Below are 10,664 nucleotides of genomic sequence, written 5' to 3'. Positions count from 1 at the left end.
ATATATATTGTGCAGTAGAAAGAGAAAAAGACCACTTCAAGTTTAACAACGCAATTTACGAAAATATTCATAATTCAAAATTGAATCTGCAGAAAGATCCTCGAGAGAGGAAACAATGAATATCAAATCAATATTTTCATATTGATCTTCTATAGATAAAATGCATAAATTACATATTACACAAATAAAACTAATATATCACATTGGTCATAATATGTCATATTGATTTTTCATGAACATGCATGTCGTGATCCGTTTTAAAAATAAGAGATTCTTCTTTGATGCTGTTTTCTGTAATGAGACATATATTGAAAACATCCAAAAAATATTTTAATTTTTAGGTATCTTTTCTAGATACCTTTTATTCGTGCTGTTGGAAGCAATATTTTGTGAATGATGTAGACGAAAGATGCGGGAAGCACACTTTCGTCCTTTATGCAACTCATGCTACGGTAAACATCGAAATCTGTGAGATTAAAGTTAGGAAGGAGTGTTTATAACTTGCAAACAAGAGAGCGTGCACTTCCACATCGAAGTGGCTTGCCTCAATTACAATGCGCTCCATTCTCCGAAGCAGAATCGAGTCACAGAGTTGTAGTTGTACTTCAAACAGGCGTTTCAAAGTCCGCTCAACAAATAAAATATTTCAAAGCATCCGGTTACACAGCTCTGTAACGCGTTTCCTTTTTTTGATGTTTCGATTATTTCGGACAAAAGCCCTTCGACAAAGTATCGCAATAATAGTTTAGCATTCCGTTATCTAATTCCGGAATTGCGAATGAAATACGCACTTCGTAAATTCAACTTCTGTCAAATTTTGTATAAATTCTATATAATAAGAAATATATGTATATGTATTTTGACAACGAGAACGATTTAAATACAAGAGATATGAAATATGTATGGCTATTTAATGTTGTATAAAATATGCACAATGCTGCCTGTGTGTTACTTTTCATAATTAATTTTCATAATTAATTGCAGTACCAATTGCCGAGAAAATCTATTACTTTGGGATTAAATTTTCGTATTGTGCGATTTAATCTTCCAGTTGGACTGCAAATAAATCTTGTTGATATAAGTCTTGTACGATAAACGGACTCGCATCTTGCGAATATGTAACATAATAGCGATTTTATTCCTTGATAGTTTGTCATTTCGATGTCAAATGCAACATAATGGAAGCAAATTTACAGGACAAATATACATATATTGAAGTCTATCATTTTATTTGTGCTAGTTCTATCTGCGACCTTTATACAAATATAATGACAATGATTTCTTCATAAATCAATTAATTTTTCTGCGACTATAGCTTTAATTATTAAAACTATTTAAAATTATATGAATCATCAGAATTTCTTATAGGAACGTTATTTCTAAACTTGGTTCGGACATAAAATTCTAGATAGAAATATAAAGTTTTTATATTTCTACAATATAAGGTAAAAATTTTTGACAGTATCAGCATTAAAAATGAAGGAGATGAGAGATATTAAATTCCCATTAATCTTTTGATACACAACTATTAATTTCTAATTTATTAAAGCGCTCATAAATTAACAGTGAAATTATCAATAATGTCCCAGTTATATCATTATTAAACATTTCCATGTAACATTCCCATGTTAACATCGATAGCGCTTTTAAATGAAACAGTAATAGAACTATTGGGCATCCCGCTAACGTAACACGTGCAACGAAGTCGCGAGCGATTTCCTAAACACATTAGTGCCGTTTGGTGGTGGCAACAACTTGCAACTCGCATAAAATCTATGCAGTATGAAACTACATGGAAACTTTCGCTTTTCAATTATTTAGAGTAACATAGGCAACTATGATGTTAAACAACCTTTCCGATACACACAACAATAGCAATTTCAAAGTAATCAATGCGAACTCAAACATAATAACATCATGACGATAAACTGAAGACAGGAACAGAAACAGAAAAGACAATCGACATATCAAACAGTTCAAGCGAATCGCTTAAAAAGACATCAACATTTTCTTAAATGAAATACCGATATGTCTTCTCCAGCATCGAACGACTTTCGGCCGCGTCGACTACAACACACGACTACAACACTGAATATATTTCCCGCGTCTGGTGTTGAGATCGACCGAGTCTCGGCGCGTGATTGTTTCAGCCGCGATCCTCGTCGACACCTCCTGGACACACCCGGGGCACACCAAAGCGAGAGTGAGAAACCCTCGGATAACGCGCGGAAGCCGCGTGCGTTTTTCCGCGGAGCGAAAGAGAGGAGAGGATCCTGGACGTACCGCGTTCGCGGTCGACGCACGAGTGCGCCGCGGACGAACGTTGAGCGTTCCGGTGCAGCCGGTTTCTCGACGGCGACGGCGACGGCGACGGCGACGACGGCGTTGGGAAACGCGCGTCTGCGCCCGAGCGGATCCGCCGCGATACCGCGTGCCATGTGCACGAGGGGATCCGGATGGAGAAGAGGGACGAAGGACGAGGAGTGGTAAAACGAGGGGCAAACACGTAGGGTGCCACACGACTCCATGTAATCCACTATTCCGAGACACGGAAGAAGTATATATGATGTGAGAGGAATAAGAAACGGAATGTATATATAATAATATAACGAATAACCGATACTTTAGCATTTCCTGGAAACGGATGGTGCGTGAGGACGAGGAATGATATAAAATGCGATAAATATTCAAAATAACTGAAGGCTTTTACCTTCTTTACGATCTTTGAGAGATCGAGAAATGGATAGGAAGATACGTGAAAGAGAAATGAGAGAAACGGAATAATTTAAATATTTAGAGCAGCTGGCGATTTGCATAATTCGCACGCTGCTTCGCACAGCGCTCGAGAAATGATTATAAAAATACGGTGTAAGGAAAATATGAGGGATGGAGGCGAACGGGAATATTCAGAATAGCCGTGTCTTTTGTGTAAACGCGATACATGCTCGAAAGTCAAGTGGCGATACGTGAAAATGAGACAGTGAAGAAACGAAGAACAAGATGTAAATATTATAGTATACAGTGTACGGTATACACACTTTACATAATTTATTTGCTTTGCACGAAAACCGATGTGGAATATTATACGAGGCCGCAGAGCGAGGGATAAGAGATATAAGATAAACACTTGGACCCTTTTAGTGGACCCGACATATCTAAATGTCTTCCCGTCCGGCGAGCCAGGGGGCTACCAGAAATCTTACTGCGTAAATTCTATCTACTTTCGGCATGGCACACACTACAGTTATTCTGTGCCCTCCGGAGATGCAGCTGTACGGTTCGCAGCGAAGGGTGATGGACGGCTGGGCTGTTTTCTCGATGTCACTGAATTCGTACCATCTGCTTCTGACGGAGTGCATGTCGTTCGCAATATAAGACAATGTCGAAATACAAAGCTACAACTGACACCTTTCACTCTTTTCTCTGAAGTCTAAAGCGAGTTCTTTGTTATTGGACTGGAGACTACATTAAAACTTTTTATTTCGCTTACGAAACCTCAAGTATATGTCTATTTGATTTTAAGTACAACAAACGTAGATTCTAATTCAGCCAATAAAGAATAGACTTTCATGGCCTGGTTTTTTATTATCTGGTTAACTTGTGCTTAATCTGATGTTTCCAATAGGCTTCATCCATAACATTATCATAAATGAATGCTTACTGGATAAAATTATTCGAATTCATCCTATATTTTTGTGACCTTCATGTCCAACGAAAATGATAACATCGTGAATTAATCAGTAAATAGAGCGGATTGTTGAATCGTTATTGTGGAATCGTTAATATCATTTGATCATTTGGCTGAATAAACTTTGATTATCTGGTTTTATGGATCTCGCGAGCATTGTCATCGCTGCTTAATGTGCATGAATCAATGATGAAACGCTAATCGCTACATCATCTCGCGTTATAAATTTTATGCGATACATTTACATTTCGCCTTGTACATCTACGTAACTCTGCATAGGAAGAAGTTTTAGTGGATATAAAATATGTCAGTAAATTGAGAAGAGGAAGGAAAAAGAGTCGTTTTTCCTGGCGTCACGTTGCGTAATAAGTGTATTGTTTCACAGTCTTTTATAGCTATTTAAATTTTTCCTAGACAGACAAATTAAGTTGGATAAAATTTTATTTTTCATCTCTGTAATTAGCGTTTTATTTTTTAATAAAACGTGTTTATTCAAATTTATTTCCGAAATCAGTACTTTTCAAAATAAATACATTTGTTTAAATTGATTAAATAAAATATATTGTAAAATTAGATAAACGAGAAATAAGAAGATACATAAATTGATTAAATAAAATATATTGTAAAATTAGATAAACGAGAAATAAGAAGATATAAAAAATTATTAATAAAGCGTTTTATGAGACATTTTGTATCAATCGTAGTGTCAGCTCACTGAAATCTATTTTAATATTCCAAACAGGAATTTTTTTTGTTCGTCCGACATTTACAGTCTCTGGACATTTCGCAATAAATTCACGAGTGCACAGTTATTTCGAGTATTCTTTCTCACCAGCGCTTAGAACTTTTTCTCGTATTTATTCCCGTCGAAATCTGGGGCTGCGCACACGTTGCGACGGAAAAATCACCCCGTTGTTATACCGTTCCACCCTTTTCTTCCACCATGTTCGTTATCGTGTCCATTCGTTTTGTCCCTCGTCGTCGCATGCTCAGAAGTTTTCTTTTTACCTTTTGCTGAAAGACGATCTCGTTATTCCGCGCTGAATATCTAAATAAAAAATGCTGCCTTTCTGCCGCCGCGCCATCCTGCCGCCGACAATCTCTTGAATTATGAGCGTGGATCCATAAGCGTCCACCTTCGATGACTGCCCTCGTGAAAATTCGATACGCCAAATACAAGCACGTCATCAAGGTCGTATTTAGAATTTATATCACCACAACGGAGGAAATGTCACGTAAATGGAACGAAGATTCGCCGAGGGATTTGTCGATATAATTTTGGCCGCTTGATCAAATCTTTCAGCACTTATGTTGCGCTTCTAATGTGGCTTTAATTTTAATCCTGATTCAACTAATTCTCGATCTTTTTCTCTCTAATAATTCGAAAAAGATGAAGATCAAATTGAACCAAAATTAAAGTTAATCTACATTGGCAGAAACAGGCATTATATTCGTTTTCATTGCAGATTAACTTTAATCTCAATTTTACTTATTCCTCATTTTTCACTTTTCTAATTCTAAGCATTATACCGTTATTCGATTTTTTTATTCAACATATTGTATATTACTGATTTTCAATTTATTAGTATTTGAGAACATTATGGATATAGATTTCACAATTTTCTGAAAAAAAAAAAAAACCAAACAAATATTAAATGAAATATAAGTACGTTAAATAGTTTATTATAACAATATTTAAAAGAAAACAAAGATTTCGATTAACACACCTTTTTTATTACGGATTTACGATGGAATTCGCACTTAAAAGTTCGTATAGAATAATTATAAAAGAAAAGAAAATATATTAAACAATATTCATACAAAACAATATTTTACAATATTTTCTCACCGCGATACGATATAAAAACGCCCCAAGTTGACTTATATTTCTGGATTAATTATAAACTTTATAATGCATAATAATGTGAATAATGTAATAATATAAACATCACGGTAGACACGTCGAGCGATGTTGCACTTTCGTACGTTATAACACGAAGTCAGAGCCTGGAAGTCGCCGAAGTTATATCGACTTTCCTTGACAGATACATCGCGTGCACACAGATGCGGCTCAACTTCTCCTCTCTAGACTTCTCCGGGGTCTAAAATTAATTCATTCTGCATTGATCAAGGAACCGCGTGCACCACCGGTCACCTTTGTCCACTTTAGCAACGACGTTTCTGCGATACAAAGGGCACAACTTACAGGATCAATAACATGCAGCTCGGCCAGCTGAACTGTAGTGTCCGGCTTTCGAGTTAACGGGGCTTTTTATGCCGTTTCGCGCTAATTTTAGCTGCGCCCGAAACAACTGTGTGCAGTCGTAGTTCTTTCGATAATGCGAATTCCGCTGAAGTTCCACTTTTCGAGTTACGCTTTGCCGATCTCATCAACAATTTGGAAACGGAATATTTTATCAAATGCGATACTCGTTTTTACGATGCATTTTCGCGTAAGTTTTCGCGCTTTAAGTTTCGAAGTTTATTTTATGAAAGATCCCAGTAATTCTAGTTCAAGAAGTATGAGGGCTCGGCTAACAAGAGAAGCAAGAGTTAGAAATTAAATCATAACATCAAATTATATGTAAACTGGTAAACGGGAGAGCGTTGGTAACTTCTAGAGAATTGTCTGTTTCAAACTTCGAGACGACAGAACATGCATTTGCATCTGGGATGCATTAGCGGAAAATGAATTATTTCGTATTCCATTCTGCGTATCTATTTACAATTCTGCCTGATGGTGCAATTTTCTATCTTTTGATCTGATTGTATCTACGAAATAAATAAAAATAATGAGAAATCGTGATACGTTTTGTGAAAAAGTTGATCTATTTTCTTTGTAAAATCTTTTTTTTTTTTTTTGAAAAAGTGATTAACGCAAAATAAAAGCATTACATAATTTTACAATACTCTTTAAGATAAGAAACATAGCTTTTGCAATGTAAAAATAAGGCAGAAATCAAGAGAATGATAAAAAGTTTAATTAAAAATCGAAAAGAGATATTTACTGACGTACTTACGATATTTCTTTACTGACTCCATTTCAAGCCAAACATCGTTTGTTCTCTCCATTTCATCGATGAGCAAATCCCCGATTAAAATCGTCAAAGGTTAGAGATAAAGAAATCTCGTTCGAACTCCCAGGTGAGTCTGAGAGGTCCGTAATCGAATCAAGTTCCCCATAATATCGTATCTATATACTCAGCTGTGGGACCATTCACCTGGGATGAGAATCACTGGCCACTACCTGGCTAGGAGAGCGGAGCGTGTCCTCGTAAAAGCGAGCGCGCGCGCGAGAGAGAGAGAGAGAGAGAGAGAGAGAGAGAGAGAAAGAGAGAGAAAGAGAGAGAGAGAGAGAAAGAGACAGGCAATCTCGTCGGCTTGAAGGGGATAGTTGAGGACGGAGGTAGGCGGTGTTTTAAAGAAGGACACCCGATATAGGAGGCATTGTACTCGGCGAACGAACCAACGCGGCGTCAGGCGCTTGAGTTCCAGGTGCTGGAGGGCAGTCGAGGCAGTCTACTCGCCACGAGCCCAGGGCACAGCAGTAGTAAGTTGCCTGCGCTTCCTCTTTCGTAGTTAGCCTGTTCAGGTGTCATCTCACGGCGGTGAACGGGTCGCGCGTGTGTGAACCACGACGTATCACGTCTCTCTTTCTCTCCGTCCGTCTGCTTCGGCTTCCACGGAGGTTCTCCACAAGAGAACTCCGCGTGTGGGAGGCGAGGAGAAGAAGGCCAACGAGAGAAGAGGGAGAGAAAGAGAGAGAGAGAAAGAACTTCCTCTCGGTGGGTACTCTCGCGTGTCATCATCCGCGCAGTGTCATAAACACCGTGGTAGTGCGACTCCGTCGTCAGTGGGTCGAGTCATCACGAGCGATCCGCTCGCCGTCGTCCTCGGGGACACTGCGGGGAGCGGAAAGTAAAGAAGCTGGCAAGACAAGCGCCGCCGAAAGGGAAACCTGTTTGCATGGACGATGTTCCGATCCTGACTGACGCGAAAGGATAGGCCGCAGCGGGTTCAGGTACGCGGAAAAAGAGCTGCTCGCATTCGGGCGCACGATTTGTCGACAAAAAAAAAGAAACGTGTCTACGCAAACCGCCGTATAATAATGAAAAGATACAGGGAGGTCTACGCCCAGGTGTTCTGGTAGCGGTAGAGGTAAAAGGTAGAAGAAGGACGTCTCTCTTTCTTAGTTAAAGTTGAAGATTTCCCCTGCGCCAATCTTTTCCCCAAGTTGATGGATATCCCGTGTTCTGTAGTAAAGCGATGGTGAAACGGACTTATCTGTGTTAGTGCGCGTGCAATGTGGTTCACGCAAGTCTCGTGTAAGAGTTAGTGAGGTAATTTGCCGACCTATGGTTTAGAAATCCCATTTCCAAACTTCCAGGGCAGGATGATTTCTAGTATAAGCGGAGTTTTTGACTCAGAAGTGAGTCAGAATCAATTCAAGTCATTCTATATTACCTAAGGGAATGTACATTTTCGTTAAATATACGAGGTAATGAAGATGAATCATTGCGTCGTTAATTTAGCGAGATAAGTTATCGCGGTACAGTCATGTTATTTGGTAACAGTTGATGAAACGTAACATAACGCGTTCAAGTCTACTGTAAACATCGTATCACACTGTAGTACTATTAGCAATTCTGTACTATATATAGAAGAGCTGTCGCACTTTCTCTTGTGATTTGCAGAATAGAAATTAAAAAGAATAGCGATTATTTTTTAAATATTTCGAAATGTTCGGAAATTGAATTATTTACGTAAATAAATTGAAATTTTATTTTTCAATTAATTTGAAACAGCAAACTTTTTAAAAAAATAAAAAAATGGACGCTGATTTAATATTGCTGTAATGTAATATCTAAATTCATAAAAATTACTTTTTATCATATTCAGATTTTCGATATATTCAGGAATTTTTTTGATATATTCAGGTTTTTATGAAAAATATAATTTTCTCTCTATAAATATTAAAAAATTATTAGCCAATATTACACTTAAGCAGTTCTTAGACACTCAATATTATTACACGAAGAAAAATGTTTGACTGGATTAACTGGAATTCTGGTGAAAAATAATCGATTTATAATTCTGGTTAAGTATACTAGAATTTCTGGTTAAATTTCTACTAGAACAGATTTAATCAGTATTCCAATTAATTCAACTTGTTTGTTTTGATTTAAAGCTTTTATAATAAAAAAGAGCATCAATGATATTGTACTAAATAATTATACAATAATAATTATATAATAATAATTATACAATAATAATTATATAATAATAATTATACAATAATAATATTGAGCGTCTAGAAGCTTAAAGGATACTACTTTTTATTATTTATATCCGCGCTCATTAAAAAATCTTTGTTTAGCTCTAGAAAATTTTGCGAAATTATATTCTCTATATTCTGAATATATGTATAATTACACTGAGCGACTCTGTTAAATAAAAATGATGAAGATAGCGTGCAGAAAGCTAAACAAATCTATCAGTTGGCTAGCTTCATATGATATTTTATCTACCAGCAAATCTGTTGGCTATGCCTGTAGCGAATTCGGTTGAATGCACTGATATGCACACATTAGTGAACTGTGTAAGCTGTTCGTACACAAACGTTTACCCAAGTACTCGAGTATTTAGGTAAACATGGCCTACGAGTGTTTGATAGTCGGGACGGTCCAGTAGAAATTTTGTCAAATGACAATGGATTACGCTAGTAGTTGTACCACCATTGTATCAGTCGAATCATTTGTATTCTATCAGCGTATGGATTTAGTCAATTTGTGCGCACCAATGCACGCCTATTGCTTCCAATCGAATCCATCACGCGAGAGACGTAAAGGCAAGTTCGCCAATTTTTTCCGAGTTAACGACTTGAAACCAGTAGTCATTATTTCCCAATATTACGATTCCAAACAATGGAAACTCGGATCGAAAATTCCAATACTGTAGATTGGATGCATAACATTGACGTGAAAAAAATCTCTGTTTTTCATAATATTGATGCGCAATAAGATTAAGGAAATTTCAATCGACGAAGTTTCTAATTTTTAAGTATTAGGTGATTTAAAGCAAGTTAGTAGCATGCTCAGAATATCCCAAAAATTTTTATTTTATAGTTGTTATATTTTTTACTACTATATTATCAGTTAAATCTGCATTAGTTACATAAATAATAAATTTTAAGACCTCCGATAATCTGGATAATAATTTATAATTTTCTTTTTCAAAACTAGATTTAAGAACTAGTAGTGCTGTAGCCATCTCTTAAGTTTGATTTCACTAATGTAAAATTAACTTTAATCTCAGTTCAATTTACTAAACATTAGAAAAGAATAAATTAGAATTAATAAATTAGAAAAAGATAAATGGTAAGTTAAACCGAGATTAAAGTTAATCTTTCATTGGTGGAACTAAAAATTCTTAGAATTATATCTATTTCTACCAAAGCAGATTAACTTTAATCTTATAGTCCAACATACTTTTCATCTTTTTTTAGAACTAGGAAAAAATGAAGAGTTAGTTGAACCGAGATTAAAATTAAACCACATGGTAGACACGAGCATTGGAAAAAGACAGAGAATAAAGTGAACCGAGATTAACGTTAATCTTACATTGGTAGCATTCGGGCCTTAAAAGTTGATTTCGCCGCTCGGTAATTTTCCGCCTAATAACGCCATACAGTCTTTTTCTCGGCCCTTTCGCACATCGTTCGCCGTCTGTCGCGCAGCAGGGCCTACATCGACATTGTCGGAACAGAGGTCCCGAGTTCCGAGTGAAGAAACGCAAAGAGCGGAGTCGGACGCGAGTGGGACGAGGATGGACGACGACAGATGCGGCAGGGCAGCGGGTTTCATCATGTGTGCCGCCGCCGCCACCGCCACCGCCGTCACCGCCGCCGTCGCCGTCGCCGACGTCGTCGCTGCAATGCGACATTCGACTATAATATACACGACACACACGCTTTCTC

General features: G+C 37.2%; 2 protein-coding genes across 4 annotated transcripts in view; one reads left to right on the top strand and one right to left on the bottom strand.

Annotated features, from left to right (window-relative positions):
• The window catches only part of LOC108688709 (serine/threonine-protein kinase 32B-like), a 27,208-nt gene extending 25,152 nt beyond the window's left edge, over positions 1-2,056 (bottom strand). For both annotated transcript variants that reach the window (XM_018195062.1, XM_018195063.1), the window contains exon 1: positions 2,025-2,056. The gene's annotated coding sequence lies outside the window, so the exon portion shown is untranslated. The remainder of the gene's footprint in view (positions 1-2,024) is intronic.
• A 5,481-nt stretch (positions 2,057-7,537) lies between these two features.
• LOC108688695 (protein Star-like) overlaps positions 7,538-10,664 on the top strand; it is a 10,407-nt gene continuing 7,280 nt past the window's right edge. For both annotated transcript variants that reach the window (XR_001931801.1, XM_018195043.1), the window contains exon 1: positions 7,538-7,709. The gene's annotated coding sequence lies outside the window, so the exon portion shown is untranslated. The remainder of the gene's footprint in view (positions 7,710-10,664) is intronic.

This window comes from Atta colombica, unplaced genomic scaffold (assembly GCF_001594045.1).
Source record: "Atta colombica isolate Treedump-2 unplaced genomic scaffold, Acol1.0 scaffold238, whole genome shotgun sequence".
In the NCBI taxonomy this organism is placed as follows: domain Eukaryota; kingdom Metazoa; phylum Arthropoda; class Insecta; order Hymenoptera; family Formicidae; genus Atta; species Atta colombica.
Note: the sequence above shows the minus strand (reverse complement) of the source record. Positions and strands in the feature narration are given on the sequence as shown.